This window comes from Pseudophryne corroboree, chromosome 6 (genome assembly GCF_028390025.1).
Source record: "Pseudophryne corroboree isolate aPseCor3 chromosome 6, aPseCor3.hap2, whole genome shotgun sequence".
Lineage (NCBI taxonomy): Eukaryota > Metazoa > Chordata > Amphibia > Anura > Myobatrachidae > Pseudophryne > Pseudophryne corroboree.
In genome coordinates this window covers 590,030,081-590,055,837 of record NC_086449.1, presented here as the reverse complement: position 1 = coordinate 590,055,837, position 25,757 = coordinate 590,030,081, and the positions used below count along the sequence as shown (strand labels likewise).

Sequence of the window (25,757 nt, the reverse complement as noted above, 5' to 3'; positions counted from 1 at the left end):
AACGAGTCTCGGGCAACAATTTTGAAACCAGATCTCAATAGAGTCTGGTCACTTGCATATGACCCACAAGGATTTTGCCTTGCCCGATACTGGTTTGGGCATGAAATACGCTGGCAAGGTGGGCATATACACAGTATTCTGAATTACTATTTTGAATAAGTAGCTGTAGTTTTGCAAGGGTTAACGAGTCTCGGGCAAAAATTTTGACAGCTGAAATCAACTGAGTCGGGTCACTTGCATATGACGCACATGGATTTTGCCTTGCCCAACACTGGTTTGGGCATGAAATACGCTGCCCAAGTGGGCACCTGAACACTATCATTTTCTATTATGAATAAGTAGCTGTAGTTTTGCAAGGGTTAACAAGTCTCGGGCAAAAAATTTGACACCTGAAATCAACTGAGTCGGGTCACTTGCATATGACCCACATGGATTTTGCCTTGCCCAACACTGGTTTGGGCATAAAATACGCTGGCAAAGTGGGCACCTTAACACTATTATTTTCTATTATGAATAAGTAGCTGTAGTTTTGCAAGGGTTAACGAGTCTCGGGCAAAATTTTTGACAGCTGAAATCAACTGAGTCGGGTCACTTGCATATGACGCACATGGATTTTGCCTTGCCCAACACTGGTTTGGGCATGAAATACGCTGCCCAAGTGGGCACCTGAACACTATCATTTTCTATTATGAATAAGTAGCTGTAGTTTTGCAAGGGTTAACAAGTCTTGGGCAAAAAATTTGACACCTGAAATCAACTGAGTCGGGTCACTTGCATATGACCCACATGGATTTTGCCTTGCCCAACACTGGTTTGGGCATGAAATACGCTGGCAAGGTGGGCATATACACAGTATTATGAATTACTATTTTGAATAAGTAGCTGTAGTTTTGCAAGGGTTAACGAGTCTCGGGCAAAAATTTTGACAGCTGAAATCAACTGAGTCGGGTCACTTGCATATGACGCACATGGATTTTGCCTTGCCCAACACTGGTTTGGGCATGAAATACGCTGCCCAAGTGGGCACCTGAACACTATAATTTTCTATTATGAATAAGTAGCTGTAGTTTTGCAAGGGTTAACGAGTCTCGGGCAACAATTTTGACACCTGAAATCAAACGAGTCGGGTCACTTGCATATGACCCACATGGATTTAGCCTTGCCCAACACTGGTTTGGGCATGAAATATGCTGCCCAAGTGGGCACCTTAACACTATAATTTTCTATTATGAATAAGTAGCTGTAGTTTTGCAAGGGTTAACGAGTCTCGGGCAACAATTTTGAAACCAGATCTCAATAGAGTCTGGTCACTTGCATATGACCCACAAGGATTTTGCCTTGCCCGATACTGGTTTGGGCATGAAATACGCTGGCAAGGTGGGCATATACACAGTATTCTGAATTACTATTTTGAATAAGTAGCTGTAGTTTTGCAAGGGTTAACGAGTCTCGGGCAAAAATTTTGACAGCTGAAATCAACTGAGTCGGGTCACTTTCATATGACGCACATGGATTTTGCCTTGCCCAACACTGGTTTGGGCATGAAATACGCTGCCCAAGTGGGCACCTGAACACTATCATTTTCTATTATGAATAAGTAGCTGTAGTTTTGCAAGGGTTAACAAGTCTTGGGCAAAAAATTTGACACCTGAAATCAACTGAGTCGGGTCACTTGCATATGACCCACATGGATTTTGCCTTGCCCAACACTGGTTTGGGCATGAAATACGCTGGCAAAGTGGGCACCTTAACACTATTATTTTCTATTATGAATAAGTAGCTGTAGTTTTGCAAGGGTTAACGAGTCTCGGGCAACAATTTTGAAACCAGATCTCAATAGAGTCTGGTCACTTGCATATGACCCACAAGGATTTTGCCTTGCCCGACACTGGTTTGGGCATGAAATACGCTGGCAAGGTGGGCATATACACAGTATTATGAATTACTATTTTGAATAAGTAGCTGTAGTTTTGCAAGGGTTAACCAGTCTCGGGCAACAATTTTGAAACCAGATCTCAATAGAGTCGGGTCACTTGCATATGACCCACATGGATTTTGTCTTGCCCGACACTGGTTTGGGCATGAAATACGCTGGCAAGGTGGGCACCTTAACACTATCATTTTCTATTATGAATAAGTAGCTGTAGTTTTGCAAGGGTTAACGAGTCTCGGGCAAAAATTTTGACAGCTGAAATCAACTGAGTCGGGTCACTTGCATATGACGCACATGGATTTTGCCTTGCCCAACACTGGTTTGGGCATGAAATACGCTGCCCAAGTGGGCACCTGAACACTATAATTTTCTATTATGAATAAGTAGCTGTAGTTTTGCAAGGGTTAACGAGTCTCGGGCAACAATTTTGACACCTGAAATCAAACGAGTCGGGTCACTTGCATATGACCCACATGGATTTAGCCTTGCCCAACACTGGTTTGGGCATGAAATATGCTGCCCAAGTGGGCACCTTAACACTATCATTTTCTATTATGAATAAGTAGCTGTAGTTTTGCAAGGGTTAACGAGTCTCGGGCAACAATTTTGAAACCAGATCTCAATAGAGTCTGGTCACTTGCATATGACCCACAAGGATTTTGCCTTGCCCGATACTGGTTTGGGCATGAAATACGCTGGCAAGGTGGGCATATACACAGTATTCTGAATTACTATTTTGAATAAGTAGCTGTAGTTTTGCAAGGGTTAACGAGTCTCGGGCAAAAATTTTGACAGCTGAAATCAACTGAGTCGGGTCACTTGCATATGACGCACATGGATTTTGCCTTGCCCAACACTGGTTTGGGCATGAAATACGCTGCCCAAGTGGGCACCTGAACACTATCATTTTCTATTATGAATAAGTAGCTGTAGTTTTGCAAGGGTTAACAAGTCTCGGGCAAAAAATTTGACACCTGAAATCAACTGAGTCGGGTCACTTGCATATGACCCACATGGATTTTGCCTTGCCCAACACTGGTTTGGGCATAAAATACGCTGGCAAAGTGGGCACCTTAACACTATTATTTTCTATTATGAATAAGTAGCTGTAGTTTTGCAAGGGTTAACGAGTCTCGGGCAAAATTTTTGACAGCTGAAATCAACTGAGTCGGGTCACTTGCATATGACGCACATGGATTTTGCCTTGCCCAACACTGGTTTGGGCATGAAATACGCTGCCCAAGTGGGCACCTGAACACTATAATTTTCTATTATGAATAAGTAGCTGTAGTTTTGCAAGGGTTAACGAGTCTCGGGCAACAATTTTGACACCTGAAATCAAACGAGTCGGGTCACTTGCATATGACCCACATGGATTTTGCCTTGCCCAACACTGGTTTGGGCATAAAATACGCTGGCAAAGTGGGCACCTTAACACTATTATTTTCTATTATGAATAAGTAGCTGTAGTTTTGCAAGGGTTAACGAGTCTCGGGCAAAATTTTTGACAGCTGAAATCAACTGAGTCGGGTCACTTGCATATGACGCACATGGATTTTGCCTTGCCCAACACTGGTTTGGGCATGAAATACGCTGCCCAAGTGGGCACCTGAACACTATCATTTTCTATTATGAATAAGTAGCTGTAGTTTTGCAAGGGTTAACAAGTCTTGGGCAAAAAATTTGACACCTGAAATCAACTGAGTCGGGTCACTTGCATATGACCCACATGGATTTTGCCTTGCCCAACACTGGTTTGGGCATGAAATACGCTGGCAAAGTGGGCACCTTAACACTATTATTTTCTATTATGAATAAGTAGCTGTAGTTTTGCAAGGGTTAACGAGTCTCGGGCAACAATTTTGAAACCAGATCTCAATAGAGTCTGGTCACTTGCATATGACCCACAAGGATTTTGCCTTGCCCGACACTGGTTTGGGCATGAAATACGCTGGCAAGGTGGGCATATACACAGTATTATGAATTACTATTTTGAATAAGTAGCTGTAGTTTTGCAAGGGTTAACCAGTCTCGAGCAACAATTTTGAAACCAGATCTCAATAGAGTCGGGTCACTTGCATATGACCCACATGGATTTTGTCTTGCCCGACACTGGTTTGGGCATGAAATACGCTGGCAAGGTGGGCACCTTAACACTATCATTTTCTATTATGAATAAGTAGCTGTAGTTTTGCAAGGGTTAACGAGTCTCGGGCAAAAATTTTGACAGCTGAAATCAACTGAGTCGGGTCACTTGCATATGACGCACATGGATTTTGCCTTGCCCAACACTGGTTTGGGCATGAAATACGCTGCCCAAGTGGGCACCTGAACACTATAATTTTCTATTATGAATAAGTAGCTGTAGTTTTGCAAGGGTTAACGAGTCTCGGGCAACAATTTTGACACCTGAAATCAAACGAGTCGGGTCACTTGCATATGACCCACATGGATTTAGCCTTGCCCAACACTGGTTTGGGAATGAAATATGCTGCCCAAGTGGGCACCTTAACACTATCATTTTCTATTATGAATAAGTAGCTGTAGTTTTGCAAGGGTTAACGAGTCTCGGGCAACAATTTTGAAACCAGATCTCAATAGAGTCTGGTCACTTGCATATGACCCACAAGGATTTTGCCTTGCCCGATACTGGTTTGGGCATGAAATACGCTGGCAAGGTGGGCATATACACAGTATTCTGAATTACTATTTTGAATAAGTAGCTGTAGTTTTGCAAGGGTTAACGAGTCTCGGGCAAAAATTTTGACAGCTGAAATCAACTGAGTCGGGTCACTTGCATATGACGCACATGGATTTTGCCTTGCCCAACACTGGTTTGGGCATGAAATACGCTGCCCAAGTGGGCACCTGAACACTATCATTTTCTATTATGAATAAGTAGCTGTAGTTTTGCAAGGGTTAACAAGTCTCGGGCAAAAAATTTGACACCTGAAATCAACTGAGTCGGGTCACTTGCATATGACCCACATGGATTTTGCCTTGCCCAACACTGGTTTGGGCATAAAATACGCTGGCAAAGTGGGCACCTTAACACTATTATTTTCTATTATGAATAAGTAGCTGTAGTTTTGCAAGGGTTAACGAGTCTCGGGCAAAATTTTTGACAGCTGAAATCAACTGAGTCGGGTCACTTGCATATGACGCACATGGATTTTGCCTTGCCCAACACTGGTTTGGGCATGAAATACGCTGCCCAAGTGGGCACCTGAACACTATCATTTTCTATTATGAATAAGTAGCTGTAGTTTTGCAAGGGTTAACAAGTCTTGGGCAAAAAATTTGACACCTGAAATCAACTGAGTCGGGTCACTTGCATATGACCCACATGGATTTTGCCTTGCCCAACACTGGTTTGGGCATGAAATACGCTGGCAAGGTGGGCATATACACAGTATTATGAATTACTATTTTGAATAAGTAGCTGTAGTTTTGCAAGGGTTAACGAGTCTCGGGCAAAAATTTTGACAGCTGAAATCAACTGAGTCGGGTCACTTGCATATGACGCACATGGATTTTGCCTTGCCCAACACTGGTTTGGGCATGAAATACGCTGCCCAAGTGGGCACCTGAACACTATAATTTTCTATTATGAATAAGTAGCTGTAGTTTTGCAAGGGTTAACGAGTCTCGGGCAACAATTTTGACACCTGAAATCAAACGAGTCGGGTCACTTGCATATGACCCACATGGATTTAGCCTTGCCCAACACTGGTTTGGGCATGAAATATGCTGCCCAAGTGGGCACCTTAACACTATAATTTTCTATTATGAATAAGTAGCTGTAGTTTTGCAAGGGTTAACGAGTCTCGGGCAACAATTTTGAAACCAGATCTCAATAGAGTCTGGTCACTTGCATATGACCCACAAGGATTTTGCCTTGCCCGATACTGGTTTGGGCATGAAATACGCTGGCAAGGTGGGCATATACACAGTATTCTGAATTACTATTTTGAATAAGTAGCTGTAGTTTTGCAAGGGTTAACGAGTCTCGGGCAAAAATTTTGACAGCTGAAATCAACTGAGTCGGGTCACTTTCATATGACGCACATGGATTTTGCCTTGCCCAACACTGGTTTGGGCATGAAATACGCTGCCCAAGTGGGCACCTGAACACTATCATTTTCTATTATGAATAAGTAGCTGTAGTTTTGCAAGGGTTAACAAGTCTTGGGCAAAAAATTTGACACCTGAAATCAACTGAGTCGGGTCACTTGCATATGACCCACATGGATTTTGCCTTGCCCAACACTGGTTTGGGCATGAAATACGCTGGCAAAGTGGGCACCTTAACACTATTATTTTCTATTATGAATAAGTAGCTGTAGTTTTGCAAGGGTTAACGAGTCTCGGGCAACAATTTTGAAACCAGATCTCAATAGAGTCTGGTCACTTGCATATGACCCACAAGGATTTTGCCTTGCCCGACACTGGTTTGGGCATGAAATACGCTGGCAAGGTGGGCATATACACAGTATTATGAATTACTATTTTGAATAAGTAGCTGTAGTTTTGCAAGGGTTAACCAGTCTCGGGCAACAATTTTGAAACCAGATCTCAATAGAGTCGGGTCACTTGCATATGACCCACATGGATTTTGTCTTGCCCGACACTGGTTTGGGCATGAAATACGCTGGCAAGGTGGGCACCTTAACACTATCATTTTCTATTATGAATAAGTAGCTGTAGTTTTGCAAGGGTTAACGAGTCTCGGGCAAAAATTTTGACAGCTGAAATCAACTGAGTCGGGTCACTTGCATATGACGCACATGGATTTTGCCTTGCCCAACACTGGTTTGGGCATGAAATACGCTGCCCAAGTGGGCACCTGAACACTATAATTTTCTATTATGAATAAGTAGCTGTAGTTTTGCAAGGGTTAACGAGTCTCGGGCAACAATTTTGACACCTGAAATCAAACGAGTCGGGTCACTTGCATATGACCCACATGGATTTAGCCTTGCCCAACACTGGTTTGGGCATGAAATATGCTGCCCAAGTGGGCACCTTAACACTATCATTTTCTATTATGAATAAGTAGCTGTAGTTTTGCAAGGGTTAACGAGTCTCGGGCAACAATTTTGAAACCAGATCTCAATAGAGTCTGGTCACTTGCATATGACCCACAAGGATTTTGCCTTGCCCGATACTGGTTTGGGCATGAAATACGCTGGCAAGGTGGGCATATACACAGTATTCTGAATTACTATTTTGAATAAGTAGCTGTAGTTTTGCAAGGGTTAACGAGTCTCGGGCAAAAATTTTGACAGCTGAAATCAACTGAGTCGGGTCACTTGCATATGACGCACATGGATTTTGCCTTGCCCAACACTGGTTTGGGCATGAAATACGCTGCCCAAGTGGGCACCTGAACACTATCATTTTCTATTATGAATAAGTAGCTGTAGTTTTGCAAGGGTTAACAAGTCTCGGGCAAAAAATTTGACACCTGAAATCAACTGAGTCGGGTCACTTGCATATGACCCACATGGATTTTGCCTTGCCCAACACTGGTTTGGGCATAAAATACGCTGGCAAAGTGGGCACCTTAACACTATTATTTTCTATTATGAATAAGTAGCTGTAGTTTTGCAAGGGTTAACGAGTCTCGGGCAAAATTTTTGACAGCTGAAATCAACTGAGTCGGGTCACTTGCATATGACGCACATGGATTTTGCCTTGCCCAACACTGGTTTGGGCATGAAATACGCTGCCCAAGTGGGCACCTGAACACTATAATTTTCTATTATGAATAAGTAGCTGTAGTTTTGCAAGGGTTAACGAGTCTCGGGCAACAATTTTGACACCTGAAATCAAACGAGTCGGGTCACTTGCATATGACCCACATGGATTTTGCCTTGCCCAACACTGGTTTGGGCATAAAATACGCTGGCAAAGTGGGCACCTTAACACTATTATTTTCTATTATGAATAAGTAGCTGTAGTTTTGCAAGGGTTAACGAGTCTCGGGCAAAATTTTTGACAGCTGAAATCAACTGAGTCGGGTCACTTGCATATGACGCACATGGATTTTGCCTTGCCCAACACTGGTTTGGGCATGAAATACGCTGCCCAAGTGGGCACCTGAACACTATCATTTTCTATTATGAATAAGTAGCTGTAGTTTTGCAAGGGTTAACAAGTCTTGGGCAAAAAATTTGACACCTGAAATCAACTGAGTCGGGTCACTTGCATATGACCCACATGGATTTTGCCTTGCCCAACACTGGTTTGGGCATGAAATACGCTGGCAAGGTGGGCATATACACAGTATTATGAATTACTATTTTGAATAAGTAGCTATAGTTTTGCAAGGGTTAACGAGTCTCGGGCAAAAATTTTGACAGCTGAAATCAACTGAGTCGGGTCACTTGCATATGACGCACATGGATTTTGCCTTGCCCAACACTGGTTTGGGCATGAAATACGCTGCCCAAGTGGGCACCTGAACACTATAATTTTCTATTATGAATAAGTAGCTGTAGTTTTGCAAGGGTTAACGAGTCTCGGGCAACAATTTTGACACCTGAAATCAAACGAGTCGGGTCACTTGCATATGACCCACATGGATTTTGCCTTGCCCAACACTGGTTTGGGCATGAAATATGCTGCCCAAGTGGGCACCTTAACACTATCATTTTCTATTATGAATAAGTAGCTGTAGTTTTGCAAGGGTTAACAAGTCTCGGGCAAAAAATTTGACACCTGAAATCAACTGAGTCGGGTCACTTGCATATGACCCACATGGATTTTGCCTTGCCCAACACTGGTTTGGGCATAAAATACGCTGGCAAAGTGGGCACCTTAACACTATTATTTTCTATTATGAATAAGTAGCTGTAGTTTTGCAAGGGTTAACGAGTCTCGGGCAAAATTTTTGACAGCTGAAATCAACTGAGTCGGGTCACTTGCATATGACGCACATGGATTTTGCCTTGCCCAACACTGGTTTGGGCATGAAATACGCTGCCCAAGTGGGCACCTGAACACTATAATTTTCTATTATGAATAAGTAGCTGTAGTTTTGCAAGGGTTAACAAGTCTTGGGCAAAAAATTTGACACCTGAAATCAACTGAGTCGGGTCACTTGCATATGACCCACATGGATTTTGCCTTGCCCAACACTGGTTTGGGCATGAAATACGCTGGCAAGGTGGGCACCTTAACACTATTATTTTCTATTATGAATAAGTAGCTGTAGTTTTGCAAGGGTTAACGAGTCTCGGGCAAAATTTTTGACAGCTGAAATCAACTGAGTCGGGTCACTTGCATATGACGCACATGGATTTTGCCTTGCCCAACACTGGTTTGGGCATGAAATACGCTGCCCAAGTGGGCACCTGAACACTATAATTTTCTATTATGAATAAGTAGCTGTAGTTTTGCAAGGGTTAACGAGTCTCGGGCAACAATTTTGACACCTGAAATCAAACGAGTCGGGTCACTTGCATATGACCCACATGGATTTAGCCTTGCCCAACACTGGTTTGGGCATGAAATATGCTGCCCAAGGTGGGCACCTTAACACTATCATTTTCTATTATGAATAAGTAGCTGTAGTTTTGCAAGGGTTAACGAGTCTCGGGCAACAATTTTGAAACCAGATCTCAATAGAGTCTGGTCACTTGCATATGACCCACAAGGATTTTGCCTTGCCCGATACTGGTTTGGGCATGAAATACGCTGGCAAGGTGGGCATATACACAGTATTCTGAATTACTATTTTGAATAAGTAGCTGTAGTTTTGCAAGGGTTAACGAGTCTCGGGCAAAAATTTTGACAGCTGAAATCAACTGAGTCGGGTCACTTGCATATGACGCACATGGATTTTGCCTTGCCCAACACTGGTTTGGGCATGAAATACGCTGCCCAAGTGGGCACCTGAACACTATCATTTTCTATTATGAATAAGTAGCTGTAGTTTTGCAAGGGTTAACAAGTCTTGGGCAAAAAATTTGACACCTGAAATCAACTGAGTCGGGTCACTTGCATATGACCCACATGGATTTTGCCTTGCCCAACACTGGTTTGGGCATGAAATACGCTGGCAAAGTGGGCACCTTAACACTATTATTTTCTATTATGAATAAGTAGCTGTAGTTTTGCAAGGGTTAACGAGTCTCGGGCAACAATTTTGACACCTGAAATCAAACGAGTCGGGTCACTTGCATATGACCCATATGGATTTTGCCTTGCCCAACACTGGTTTGGGCATGAAATATGCTGCCCAAGTGGGCACCTTAACACTATCATTTTCTATTATGAATAAGTAGCTGTAGTTTTGCAAGGGTTAACGAGTCTCGGGCAACAATTTTGAAACCATATCTCAATAGAGTCCGGTCACTTACATATGACCCACATGGATTTTGCCTTGCCCGACACTGGTTTGGGCATGAAATACGCTGGCAAAGTAGGCACCTTAACACCATCATTTTCTATTATGAATAAGCAGCTGTAGTTTTGCAAGGGTTAACGAGTCTCGGGCAACAATTTTGACAGCAGAAATCGATAGAGTCGGGACAACCACAAGAGTGACCCCACTTAACCTCGCAGTCTACCGCAGACCACAACGTTCCCACCATTGGATACAATGGAGCGCATATGCGCTACATTGTATCTACAGTGCGCAGCCTGACTGACAGCTCAGGAGCGGACAGCCAATCAGACGTGGCTCTCCCCGATTGGCTGAAGGAACCCTCTTTGACAGCAGTCACGGGGGGTCCCGCCAGTGCGTGGTTCGGGTGATCCGTTTCTTTATTTTGCCAAGTCCCTGGATTACACATTTAAAGAAGAGGACCGAACTACACTGGATTTTTGGTGAGTATAATTTTTATTTACAGGTACCCCGGGATTTTACTGTAGAAGAGGACCGACTGCTTTGTGTCAACATAGGTAAGTATGTGTGTATGTAGGTGTGCATGTATGTAATAAAGTTGTACTATCACGGTGTGTGTGTTTTGTTTTTATTTGGGTATTTTTTTGTAGTAGAATTACAGGTACCAGCGGGCACGGTCCCCCCCCCCCCCCCCGCATGCTGATCCTTGTGGTTCTCCAAGTACCAGCTTGCGGGGGAGACTTGCTGGGACTTGTAGTACTGCTACAAAAACAATATTCTTATTTTTACATAGAAGGCTATCAGCCCCCCATCCGCCGCCCTTGGATGGGGGGGGGGACAGCCTCGGGCTTCACCCCTGGCCCTTGGGTGGCTGGAGGTGGGGACCCTTGATTTAAGGGGTCCCCACTCCTCCAGGGTACCCCGGCCAGGGTTGACTAGTTGGTGATTTAATGCCAGGGCCGCAGGGACCATTATAAAAGTGTCCCCCGGCTGTGGCATTATCTCTCTGACTAGTGGACCCCTACGTGTTTTGTCCCCCGTATTTTTTGAACCAGGACCAGGCGCAGAGCCCGGTGCTGGTTGTTCAAATATAGGGGAACCCCTGTCAATTTCCCCCCCGTATTTTTACAATCAGGCTGGTTATACATAGGAGGGGGGACCCCACGCAATTATTTTCCTGATTTATAACTCTTTCACACCCCTTCCCACTGATAAACATGCACGGATCTCACAGATCCATGCATGCCTATCAGAACACGGTAAAAAAAAAAAAGCAGGTCTATTTTAAAACTGCTTTTTTTATATTTGTATTTTTTGACGGCAGTGTTTGGCTATTGCCAGCAGTGTTTGTGAATTCGAATTTTTTGTAAATTACAGAGTTGTAAAAAATGACAGGCGTATTTGACCGATGGTGTATTCATTCGTATATTTTTCCTTTGTTTTCCAAAGAAATACGAATGCCCTCATCACTGCCGAGATTTGTGTTTAGTAAATTCCAGAGATGACACTTTGATGAAAAAACACCAACTCGGTCAAAATCGGGAGCTTAGTAAATATACCCCACAGAGTTTGGACCTAACCCACACACAGCGCTTTTTAAGATAAAGGATACCCCTTACCAGCGCTAACTGTGTACCTTAATAGGTTACAAAGTCTATTACACAGCCCCCGCCCCCCTTCTACAACCCCAGGTACCGTACAGATAGCTGGAGTTGATGTGGAGGGACAGCTCTCCCCTGTCAGCGTCCCTGCATGCAAGAAAGATGGCACTGAACGAAGCTGGGTCCGCTCTGAGTAGAAGCTCCGCCCCCTTTCATGGCGCTGCTTCCAGCTCTAATGTGAATTTTATACTGGCCTGAGGAATGTGCTAGCGGTGATCCTGGGACCCTGACAGGCTTTCTAAACAGTGTAGGGTGTAGGCGCTGGCTCAGGTCGCCGCTCTCAGCGCCGCACTAAGTACCGCTAAGCCCTGGAGCGCAGTTAGTACTAGGGTTAGGGTAGGGAGCGCAGTACTAACTGCGCTCCCTACCCTGACGCCACCATCTTCACACCTGGTCCACGCTTGTCACGGGGGCCGGTTACTAACTCGCAACCTAAGTCTTCTGGCTCTGTAAGGGGGTGGCGGCATGCTGCCGGGGTGAGCGATCCCCTGTGGCGGGGAATGTTCGATCCCCTCAGGAGCTCAGTGTCCTGTCAGTGGAGATAGTGGCTCAGACCCTGCAGGGCGGACACTGCTCCCCCTTTGTCCCACGTAGTAGGGAGGCTGTTGCCAGCAGCCTCCCTGTGCCCAGGGACGGATTGGGAGCTAAAAGTGGCCCTGGAAAAAATTATAGAAGTGGCCTCGTGGGCGGCATCAAATCAACTGTAGGCGGGACCAATACAAAAGTAGGCAGGATTACTGCTTCATTTAAACATAGAAAAAAGAAAAAAAGAAGACTCTTTTTGGGAAGCACTCATATACAGATAATGTTGTATGACTGGATGTCACAATAACTAACTAAAATACAATACTTTAATAATTCTCATTAAAATGAATTATTGAGGAGTTCAATGAGCGCCAATATTTGTTAAATGGCGACATTGCGAAAATATAGAAAATTATATATAGATTACAAGGTACAAATACCTAATATAGGCCGAGATGGGTATATCTGTGAATTTGTGAACAGACAAACCAACTGTAGGACAGCCTGTGGTCAAAAGAATTGCTCATTCAGTGTATATATATATGACCATCATTTGATAACTGCTGTACATCCCAAATGGGAATTGAATCCTAGCAGGTAGTTGAATCATAGGTCATAGCCGAGATGTAAGACAGTTACAAGATGTAAGCTTGCAGACACATTGAAACGGTGAAGGAAGTAAAGGATAAATACGGGACAGAATTCAAGATCAACGATTATATGAATTGTTTAACTGAAGGTGTCATTTACTGCATCAAATGCAGCTGTGACAAGAAATATGTGGGTATTACCACTCGCCCACTGAAACAACGTGTCCTAGAACACATTGGGACTATACGCAATGCTACTTCTGACAAAACAAAGATGAAACCACTCACTACAGTAGCTCGCCACTTTTACCAACACCATGATAATAGATGGGAGGAACTTAGGGTCTTCGGACTTGAAAAAATCAAACTTGGAATCCGCGGGGGCAGCTTGACAGACACCCTACTGAGGAAAGAATGTGAGTGGATTTTTAAACTAGGTACTATCCACCCTTTTGGCATGAATGAAAACATCAATTATGGGGTTTTCTTAAATTGAAACAGTAATCCCACTGTCCAGACACCTCTCATTTATTTTACAACCCCCCTCCCCATTCCCCCCCCCCCCCCCTTTTGCTCCTCTCTCCGTTTCCTCTACCCCTTTCTCATTTCCCTTCCTTTCTTCCCTTACCAACTATGGATAGATGTTTAGTGCACAATACTGACAATAACCACTGAGCATGGTATAAATCTTTATCATCCAAAAATAGACTCTATAATACAACTGTCATTATTAACACAATTCCAAATTACATTATAAAGTGCATGGATAAGTTAATAATCAATAAGCATGGTCAATTTAGTATTATTCACCACTCAGATTCTAGTATACAACACCGCCACCTATTATTAATTTTTTGCATAATTTAATGGTCTGTATAACCCTCCAACCAGATGGTTTAAATGTGGAAATTGATGTAAATGCCTTTTTATAGCATTCACATTAGGGATATTTTTTATTGCCGTATTAATTTTTCTAATTTCTTAAATTAATATATAGTATACATAAAAACATATTTATTTCTTATAACAATTATTGACAGTCAGAAACGCCATACCTATTAATTAAGCTCTAAAAGAAATAGAAACAATTTTATTTTTGAATCCATTGGATTTATAGGCACATGGTAGCCGCTTTTTATTAATCACATCCGTTTTTAACATTTCCTGTTTTAAATAAGGAATAATAAAGTTTTTTCATCATAAAAAGGAGAATAGGAAGTTAATCCATATCCTAGTAAAAGGGTGGAAAGCCCGAAACGCGTTGGTTACGGATACAGCAGGAGACTGGGAAGAACTCTGGAAAAGGTTCTTCAACATTGGCACTTCAAATAGCCGTGAGCCGCACGAAGGAGTGTAAAGAGATCGGATACTGGAAGCCGCCAGCTACAGCCGCTAATTGAGCTCCTCACAGCCGCTCTGACTGCACGGCTTTCATTGTAAGCTGGAACAACTAGAGAGCAGGAGCCGTCAGCCGCAGCCGTCGTTTGCGCTCCCCGCAGCCGGACAGACTGTACAACTTTACCATCAGCTGGAGCGGCCGGAGTATAGGAGCCGCTAATTGAAGCCGTTTACTGGGCTCACCATAGCCGCACAGGCTGCCCAGATATACAACCCTCTGAACCCAGCAGATAAGGTAGGGAAAAATAGGGAAAGTTACATCATACAATTTTATGGACAATTAAACCTTTTAAAAAAAATGATTAATTTCCACCTCCTGCATCTTTTCAAAAAAGAGCTGTAACATTATTATACTAATTAAATCTTTTTTTATAGGTATGTGCGTCTAGCTACACAAGCGCTCTTTCTTAGTATTTTAATTGTTATAATTTTACAGAGCTGCTACACATATTTACAGCGCAGTATTTATATTACATACAAAACTATGCCTGGTGAAAATACCAAAAAAATCAGCTCTTCAGTGTGGAAGTATTTCAACAGAAATGCGGACAACAGGTGTCAAGCCGTGTGTTGCCTTTGTCAAGCTGTAATAAGTAGGGGTAAGGACGTTAACCACCTCGGAACATCCTCCCTTATACGTCACCTGCAGCGCATTCATAATAAGTCAGTGACAAGTTCAAAAACTTTGGGCGACAGCGGAAGCAGTCCACTGACCAGTAAATCCCTTCCTCTTGTAACCAAGCTCGCGTAAACCACACCACCATCTCCCTCAGTGTCAATTTCCTCCTTACCCAGGAAAGCCAATAGTCCTGCAGGCCATGTCACTGGCAAGTCTGACGAGTCCTCTCCTGCCTGGGATTCCTCCAATGCATCCTTGAGTGTAATGCCTACTGCTGCTGGCGCTGCTGTTGTTGCTGCTGGGAGTCGATCGTCATCCCAGAGGGGAAGTCGGAAGACCACTTGTACTACTTCCAGTAAGCAATTGACTGTCCAACAGTCCTTTGCGAGGAAGATGAAATATCACAGCAGTCATCCTGCTGCAAAGCGGATAACTGAGGCCTTGACAACTATGTTGGTGTTAGACGTGCGTCCGGTATCCGCCGTTAGTTCACAGGGAACTAGACAATTTATTGAGGCAGTGTGCCCCCGTTACCAAATACCATCTAGGTTCCACTTTTCTAGGCAGGCGATACCGAGAATGTACACGGACGTCAGAATAAGACTCACCATTGTCCTAAAAAATGCAGTTGTACCCAATTTCCACTTAACCACGGACATGTGGACAAGTGGAGCAGGGCAGACTCAGGACTACATGACTGTGATAGCCCACTGGGTAGATGTATTACCTCCCGCTGCAAGAACAGCAGTGGCGGCACCAGTAGCAGGATCTCGCAAACGCCAACTCATTCCTAGGCAGGCTACGCTTTGTATCACCGCTTTCCAGAATACGCAGACAGCTGAAAACCTCTTACGGCAACTGAGGAAGATCATCGCAGAATGGCTTACCCCAATTGGACTCTCCTGGGGATTTGTGACATCGGACAACGCCAGCAATATTGTGCGCGCATTACATCTGGGCAAATTCCAGCACGTCCCATGTTTTGCACATACCTTGAATTTGGTGGTGCAGAATTATTTAAAAAACGACAGGGGCGTGCAAGAGATGCTGTCGGTGGCCAGAAGAATTGCGGGCCACTTTCGGCGTGCAGGCACCGCGTACAGAAGACTGGAGCACCACCAAAAAAACCTGAACCTGCCCTGCCATCATCTGAAGCAAGAGGTGGTAACGAGGTGGAATTCAACCCTCTATATGCTTCAGAGGATGGAGGAGCAGCAAACGGCCATTCAAGCCTATACATCTGCCCACGATATAGGCAAAGGAGGTGGAATGCACCTGTCTCAAGCGCAGTGGAGAATGATTTTAACGTTGTGCAAGGTCCTGCTGCCCTTTGAACTTGCCACACGTAAAGTCAGTTCAGACACTGCCAGCCTGAGTCAGGTCATTCCCCTCATCAGGCTTTTGCAGAAGAAGCTGGAGGCATTGAAGGAGGAGCTAAAACAGAGCGATTCCGCTAGGCATGTGGGACTTGTGGATGGAGCCCTTCATTCGCTTAACCAGGATTCACGTGTGGTCAATCTGTTGAAATCAGAGCACTACATTTTGGCCACCGTGCTCGATCCTAGATTTAAAACCTACGTTGGATCTCTCTTTCCGGCAGACACAAGTCTGGGGTTCAAAGAACTGCTGGTGAGAAAATTGTCAAGTCAAGCGGAACGCGACCTGTCAACATCTCCTCCTTCATATTCTCCCGCAACTGGGGGTGCGAGGAAAAGGCTACGTATTCCGAGCCCACCCGCTGGCGGTGATGCAGGGCAGTCTGGAGCGACTGCTAATGCTGACATCTGGTCCGGACTGAAGGACCTGCCAACGATTACTGACATGTCATCTACTGTCACTGCATATGATTCTCTCACCATTGAAAGAATGGTGAAGGATTATATGAGTGACCGCATCCAAGTAGGCACGTCAGACAGTCCGTACGTATACTGGCAGGAAAAAGAGGCAATTTGGAGGCCCTTGCACAAACTGGCTTTATTCTACCTAAGTTGCCCTCCCTCCAGTGTGTACTCCGAAAGAGTGTTTAGTGCCGCCAGTGGCGGATTTAGGGGGGGGGGGGGGGGGCACCAAGGCACGTGCCCCCCCTGTCATTTTTAGTTGATTTTTGTATTTTTTTTTAATTTTCTTTTGTGCGCACACCGCGGCGCACCCACCCGACATGAGGCTGCTGCTGCTGGTCCTGAAGGATGTGGCGTAACTCCTGCGGCTGCCCCCGCAGCCCTCGCGGTGGCTTGGGGGCGAGGGGTTGCGGGGGCGCCACTGATTTTGTGCAGACTGACATGCGGACGAGCGTTCGCATGTCAGTCTGCGGTCTCATTTCCTCCGCTGCTTTTAGAAGGGACACAGAGGGCACAGTGCGCGCCTCTCCTGTGTCCCTCCTGGGTCTCCGGCGGCCGCGGGTCTCATTAAGGAAGTGCCGTTCGTGAGCACTTCCTTTATTACAGTGACCCGCGGCCGCCGGAGACCCAGGAGGGACACAGGAGAGGCGCGCACTGTGCCCTCTGTGTCCCTCCTAACAGCAGGGGAGCGGCGGCGGCGGAGGAAGGGGGGGGGGGAACGCACTGAAGGGGCATATCTGGCACTGGGGGGGAATATCTGGCACTGGGGGCATATTTGGCAGGGAGGGGGGGGAGAATATCTGGCACTGGGGACATATATGGCACTGGGGGGAATATCTGGCACTGGGGGCATATATGGCACTGGGGGGGGAATATCTGGCACTGGGGGCATATGTGGCACTGGGGGGGAATATCTGGCACTGGGGGCATATGTGGCACTGGGGGGGAATATCTGGCACTGGGGCATATGTGGCACTGGGGGCATATATAGCACTGGGGGGGGGATATCTGGCACTGGGGGCATATATGGCGCTGGGGGGGAATATCTGGCACTGGGGGGTATATGTGTACCTGGCACATGGGGGGGGGCTATATTTGGCACTGGGGGCATGTGAGTACCTGGCACCGTGGGGGAATATCTGGCACTGGGGACATATGTGGCACTGGGAGCACAGCCCTAGCAACAAGGACTACCTCCTAGCAATGAGCATGACACCCAGTGCATGAAACCCTTGGCAACGAGCATGACACCCAGTGCATGAAACCCCTGGCAACGAGCATGACACCCAGTGCATGAAACCCCTGGCAACGAGCATGACACCCTGAGCATGAAAACCCCTGGCACCATGCATGGAACCAAGAGCATGAAACCCATGGCAACGAGCATGACACCCAGTGCATGAAACCCCTGACAACGAGCAGGTATTTGAAAAGTAATTAGAAGCCTTACTGTAGGACTTAATGTGTAATGGGCATTACGGTGTGTGGCATAATGTATCACGGACATTGCGGTGTGTGTCATAATGTGTCAGGCATTACGGTGTGTGGTATACTATATCACGGGCATTGTGGTATGTGGTATAATGTCTCAGGGTCATTGCAGTGTGGCATAATATATAACTGGCATTGCGGTGTGTGGCATAGGGTATAACGGGCATTGCGGTATGTGTCACAGGCATTACGGTGTATGGTATACTATATCACGGGCATTGTGGTATAATGTCTCAAGGTCATTGCAGTGTGTGGCATAATGTGTCACAGGCATTGTATGTGCTATAATGTATCGGGCATTGCAGTGTGTGGTATAATGTATCACGGACATTGCAGTGTGTGTCATGTGTCACAGACATTGTATGTGCTATAATGTATCAGGGGCATTGCAGTGTGTAGCATAATGTATAACGGGCATTGCAATTCCTGTCATAATGTGTCACAGGCATTATAGTGTGTGGCATAATGTGTCGGGGGCATTACGGTGTGTGGCATAATGTGTCGGGGGCATTACGGTGTGTGGCATAATGTGTCGGGGGCATTACGGTGTGTGCATACTGTGTCATGTGCATTATTGTGTGTGGCATAATGTCTAAGGGCCATTGCAGTATGTGGCATAATGTATACTGGGCATTACTATAAGGAGGAAAAATGACAAATAATGTAAGGGGCATGAATCAGGATTATTTTTCTTTCCTGTGGTGGCCAACGTCTGGGCGTACAGGTTGCAAAACTGGGGTATAAGGTAGTCTTTTCCTGCAATGCCACGCCCATGCCAACGAAGCCACGCCCATGCCAACGAAGCCACGCCCCTTATGGTGCCCCCCCCCCCCCCCGTGTAATTTTTTTCTGGATCCGCCCCTGAGTGCCGCCACTCACCTTGTCAGCAATCGGCGTACGAGGCTACTTCCAGAAAATGTGGAGAAGATGATGTTCATTAAAATGAATTATAATCAATTACTCCGTGGAGACTCTATTGAGATCTGGTTTCAAAATTGTTGCCCGAGACTCGTTAACCCTTGCAAAACTACAGCTTCTTATTCATAATAGAAAATTATAGTGTTAAGGTGCCCACTTTGCCAGCGTATTTCATACCCAAACCAGTGTCGGGCAAGGCAAAATCCATGTGGGTCATATGTAAGTGACCGGACTCTATTGAGATATGGTTTCAAAATTGTTGCCCGAGACTCGTTAACCCTTGCAAAACTACAGCTACTTATTCATAATAGAAAATGATAGTGTTAAGGTGCACACTTGGGCAGCATATTTCATGCCCAAACCAGTATTGGGCAAGGCTAAATCCATGTGGGTCATATGCAAGTGACCCGACTCGTTTGATTTGAGGTGTCAAAATTGTTGCCCGAGACTCGTTAACCCTTGCAAAACTACAGCTACTTATTCATAATAGAAAATGATAGTGTTCAGGTGCCCACTTTGCCAGCGTATTTCATGCCCAAACCAGTGTTGGGCAAGGCAACATCCATGTGGGTCATATGCAAGTGACCCGACTCAGTTGATTTCAGGTGTCAAAATTGTTGCCCAAGACTCGTTAACCCTTGCAAAACTACAGCTGCTTATTCAATATAGTAATTCATAATACTGTGTATATGCCCACCTTGCCAGCGTATTTCATGCCCAAACCAGTGTCGGGCAAGGCAAAATCCTTGTGGGTCATATGCAAGTGACCAGACTCTATTGAGATCTGGTTTCAAAATTGTTGCCCGAGACTCGTTAACCCCTGCAAAACTACAGCTACTTATTCATAATAGAAAATGATAGTGCTAAGGTGCCCACTTGGGCAGCATATTTCATGCCCAAACCAGTGTTGGGCAAGGCTAAATCCATGTGGGTCATATGCAAGTGACCCAACTCGTTTGATTTCAGGTGTCAAAATTGTTGCCAGAGACTCGTTAACCCTTGCAAAACTACAGCTACTTATTCATAATAGAAAATGATAGTGTTCAGGTGCCCACTTGGGCAGCGTATTTCATGCCCAAACCAGTGTTGGGCAAGGCAAAATCCATGTGCGTCATATGCAAGTGACCCGACTCAGTTGATTTCAGCTGTCAAAATTTTTGCCCGAGACTCGTTAACCCTTGCAAAACTACAGCTACTTATTCAAAATAGTAATTCAGAATACTGTGTATATGCCCACCTTGCCAGCGTATTTCATGCCCAAACCAGTATCGGGCAAGGCAAAATCCTTGTGGGTCATATGCAAGTGACCAGACTCTATTAAGATCTGGTTTCAAAATTGTTGCCCGAGACTCGTTAACCCTTGCAAAACTACAGCTACTTATTCATAATAGAAAATAATAGTGTTAAGGTGCCCACTTTGCCAGCGTATTTCATGCCCAAACCAGTGTTGGGCAAGGCAAAATCCATGTGGGTCATATGCAAGTGACCCGACTCAGTTGATTTCAGGTGTCAAATTTTTTGCCCAAGACTTGTTAACCCTTGCAAAACTACAGCTACTTATTCATAATAGAAAATGATAGTGTTCAGGTGCCCACTTGGGCAGCGTATTTCATGCCCAAACCAGTGTTGGGCAAGGCAAAATCCATGTGCGTCATATGCAAGTGACCCGACTCAGTTGATTTCAGCTGTCAAAATTTTTGCCCGAGACTCGTTAACCCTTGCAAAACTACAGCTACTTATTCAAAATAGTAATTCAGAATACTGTGTATATGCCCACCTTGCCAGCGTATTTCATGCCCAAACCAGTATCGGGGAAGGCAAAATCCTTGTGGGTCATATGCAAGTGACCAGACTCTATTGAGATCTGGTTTCAAAATTGTTGCCCGAGACTCGTTAACCCTTGCAAAACTACAGCTACTTATTCATAATAGAAAATGATAGTGTTAAGGTGCCCACTTGGGCAGCATATTTCATGCCCAAACCAGTGTTGGGCAAGGCTAAATCCATGTGGGTCATATGCAAGTGACCCGACTCGTTTGATTTCAGGTGTCAAAATTGTTGCCAGAGACTCGTTAACCCTTGCAAAACTACAGCTACTTATTCATAATAGAAAATGATAGTGTTCAGGTGCCCACTTGGGCAGCGTATTTCATGCCCAAACCAGTGTTGGGCAAGGCAAAATCCATGTGCGTCATATGCAAGTGACCCGACTCAGTTGATTTCAGCTGTCAAAAATTTTGCCCGAACTCGTTAACCCTTGCAAAACTACAGCTACTTATTCATAATAGAGAATGATAGTGTTAAGGTGCCCACTTTGCCAGCGTATTTCATGCCCAAACCAGTGTTGGGCAAGGCAAAATCCATGTGGGTCATATGCAAGTGACCCGACTCAGTTGATTTCAGGTGTCAAATTTTTTGCCCAAGACTTGTTAACCCTTGCAAAACTACAGCTACTTATTCATAATAGAAAATGATAGTGTTAAGGTGCCCACTTTGCCAGCGTATTTCATGCCCAAACCAGTGTCGGGCAAGACAAAATCCATGTGGGTCATATGCAAGTGACCCGACTCTATTGAGATCTGGTTTCAAAATTGTTGCCCGAGACTGGTTAACCCTTGCAAAACTACAGCTACTTATTCAAAATAGTAATTCAGAATACTGTGTATATGCCCACCTTGCCAGCGTATTTCATGCCCAAACCAGTGTCGGGCAAGGCAAAATCCTTGTGGGTCATATGCAAGTGACCAGACTCTATTGAGATCTGGTTTCAAAATTGTTGCCCGAGACTCGTTAACCCTTGCAAAACTACAGCTACTTATTCATAATAGAAAATGATAGTGCTAAGGTGCCCACTTGGGCAGCATATTTCATGCCCAAACCAGTGTTGGGCAAGGCTAAATCCATGTGGGTCATATGCAAGTGACCCAACTCGTTTGATTTCAGGTGTCAAAATTGTTGCCAGAGACTCGTTAACCCTTGCAAAACTACAGCTACTTATTCATAATAGAAAATGATAGTGTTCAGGTGCCCACTTGGGCAGCGTATTTCATGCCCAAACCAGTGTTGGGCAAGGCAAAATCCATGTGCGTCATATGCAAGTGACCCGACTCAGTTGATTTCAGCTGTCAAAATTTTTGCCCGAGACTCGTTAACCCTTGCAAAACTACAGCTACTTATTCAAAATAGTAATTCAGAATACTGTGTATATGCCCACCTTGCCAGCGTATTTCATGCCCAAACCAGTATCGGGCAAGGCAAAATCCTTGTGGGTCATATGCAAGTGACCAGACTCTATTAAGATCTGGTTTCAAAATTGTTGCCCGAGACTCGTTAACCCTTGCAAAACTACAGCTACTTATTCATAATAGAAAATAATAGTGTTAAGGTGCCCACTTTGCCAGCGTATTTCATGCCCAAACCAGTGTTGGGCAAGGCAAAATCCATGTGGGTCATATGCAAGTGACCCGACTCAGTTGATTTCAGGTGTCAAATTTTTTGCCCAAGACTTGTTAACCCTTGCAAAACTACAGCTACTTATTCATAATAGAAAATGATAGTGTTCAGGTGCCCACTTGGGCAGCGTATTTCATGCCCAAACCAGTGTTGGGCAAGGCAAAATCCATGTGCGTCATATGCAAGTGACCCGACTCAGTTGATTTCAGCTGTCAAAATTTTTGCCCGAGACTCGTTAACCCTTGCAAAACTACAGCTACTTATTCAAAATAGTAATTCAGAATACTGTGTATATGCCCACCTTGCCAGCGTATTTCATGCCCAAACCAGTATCGGGCAAGGCAAAATCCTTGTGGGTCATATGCAAGTGACCAGACTCTATTGAGATCTGGTTTCAAAATTGTTGCCCGAGACTCGTTAACCCTTGCAAAACTACAGCTACTTATTCATAATAGAAAATGATAGTGTTAAGGTGCCCACTTGGGCAGCATATTTCATGCCCAAACCAGTGTTGGGCAAGGCTAAATCCATGTGGGTCATATGCAAGTGACCCGACTCGTTTGATTTCAGGTGTCAAAATTGTTGCCCGAGACTCGTTAACCCTTGCAAAACTACAGCTACTTATTCATAATAGAAAATGATAGTGTTCAGGTGCCCACTTGGGCAGCGTATTTCATGCCCAAACCAGTGTTGGGCAAGGCAAAATCCATGTGCGTCATATGCAAGTGACCCGACTCAGTTGATTTCAGCTGTCAAAATTTTTGCCCGAGACTCGTTAACCCTTGCAAAACTACAGCTACTTATTCATAATAGAAAATGATAGTGTTAAGGTGCCCACTTTGCCAGCGTATTTCATGCCCAAACCAGTGTCGGGCAAGACAAAATCCATGTGGGTCATATGCAAGTGACCCGACTCTATTGAGATCTGGTTTCAAAATTGTTGCCCGAGACTGGTTAACCCTTGCAAAACTACAGCTACTTATTCAAAATAGTAATTCAGAATACTGTGTATATGCCCACCTTGCCAGCGTATTTCATGCCCAAACCAGTGTCGGGCAAGGCAAAATCCTTGTGGGTCATATGCAAGTGACCAGACTCTATTGAGATCTGGTTTCAAAATTGTTGCCCGAGACTCGTTAACCCTTGCAAAACTACAGCTACTTATTCATAATAGAAAATAATAGTGTTAAGGTGCCCACTTTGCCAGCGTATTTCATGCCCAAACCAGTGTTGGGCAAGGCAAAATCCATGTGGGTCATATGCAAGTGACCCGACTCAGTTGATTTCTGGTGTCAAATTTTTTGCCCGAGCCTCGTTAACCCTTGCAAAACTACAGCTACTTATTCAAAATAGTAATTCATAATACTGTGTATATGCCCACCTTGCCAGCGTATTTCATGCCCAAACCAGTGTTGGGCAAGGCAAAATCCATGTGCGTCATATGCAAGTGACCCGACTCAGTTGATTTCAGCTGTCAAAATTGTTGCCCGAGACTCGTTAACCCTTGCAAAACTACAGCTACTTATTCAAAATGGTGAATTATAGTGTATGTGCCCACTTTGCCAGCGTATTTCATGGGCAAACCAGCGTTGGGCAAGCCAAAATACATGTGGGTCATATGAAAGGGACCCTACTCTGTGAATTTCAGGTGTCAAATGTGTTGCCCAAGACTCATTAACCCTTGCAAAACTGAATGATCTGAATAAGAAGCTGGAGCTCGAATAAGAAGTGAATAAGAAGCTGGAGCTTGAATAAGAAGTGAATAAGAAGCTGGCCGAATAAGAAGCTAACTTCAGCCTCGTGGTGAGCCGGGGGCTGTCCACTCCCCCAAAACGATGAATATGGGGCTCATGTGGAGAGACCGTGCTCCCTCCTCCTGAGGTCTCACCCCCTTTTCAGTCAAGGGAACACCAGGTCCCGCTTCAGAGTCTTAAGAAGTTGGGAGATATGGGACCTTATGTACTAGCCTGCAAGATGCAAGAACGGGTGATATTCCAGCGAATTAGCCCATATTTATAAAGCAGCTATCATTTAAAAGAAAACCAAGTTGATCTGCAGCATCTAAAATGTCTTAAGGCCCACTCACTTGGGAAAGGACTGACTGGGTAAATTACTTGAAACAATATGTTATTATGCAATTATGCAATGTGTCCTGTAATTACTAAATAATGAAAATAATGTATAATAATTATGTAATCTTAGTAGAGGTATTATAAAAGGTTATTGTCAGCATGCAGCCTGAATTTAAACAAATACCGTAGATTATAGCTCCGACAACTGCAACAGTCAATATGTGCCTAGCCAGGAACAAATCTGGAAGTGTCATAAATGCAACTGAAAAAGGTTTCATGCATTTATTGATAATACCACTGACTATTCCATTAAGGTGTATTGTCTGACATTGCGTACCAGGCTCTTCCAGCAGTGCAAGTGTTAATAATAGTAAAGCTCATTCTGTTGGTTGGCTTGAGAACACATGTGACAGCAGAGAACCTGCCTGTGCTGTCTGCTAGCTGTGTGCATAGGAATCTGCAACAAGAATGCAGAACCAACGGGAAATCTACGGAAGAGCTCACTGACAGGTAAGGATGCTACAGGGTTCTAACATAAGGTACATGATGCAGATAATCAGAGAAAACCTGCTACAACCTTAACAAGAAAACAGATACTGATACATCTGAGGTGGGATTAGAGTTTATTGTCTCCGGGTATTTGTAGATTCCAATTTCCCGTTTTATTCTTTTGGAATAATGAGCAGAGTCAGAGATAGTATAATGTTATTCATAAAAAAACCCACTGTAAATTAATGTAAATTGTAATTATATTTATTCTGATTTATGTTTTATGTGTGTATACATATTTTCTAATACTGCTTTTTCTGCACAGCTCTGTTTGAGTCTCTCAGACTTTTCTCTTCCCAATAAATTAGCAAAGCAAGTTTAATGTAATCTAAATGTAAAACAAGCAGCCCATCCATT

At 44.4% G+C, this 25,757-nt stretch overlaps 1 long non-coding RNA gene across 3 annotated transcripts in view; it reads left to right on the top strand.

Moving 5' to 3' along the window:
• The window catches only part of LOC134933045 (uncharacterized), a 164,962-nt gene that overhangs the window by 42,742 nt on the left and 96,463 nt on the right, over window positions 1-25,757 (top strand). Inside the window, exon 1 of one of the 3 annotated variants that reach the window (XR_010179577.1) lies at window positions 25,253-25,361. The exons of 1 other annotated variant lie outside the window; for it this stretch is intronic. This is a non-coding gene — a long non-coding RNA (uncharacterized LOC134933045). Of the gene's footprint in view, window positions 1-25,252; window positions 25,362-25,757 lie in introns of those variants that run through there. One more of the 3 variants, XR_010179576.1, reaches the window with a different exon arrangement.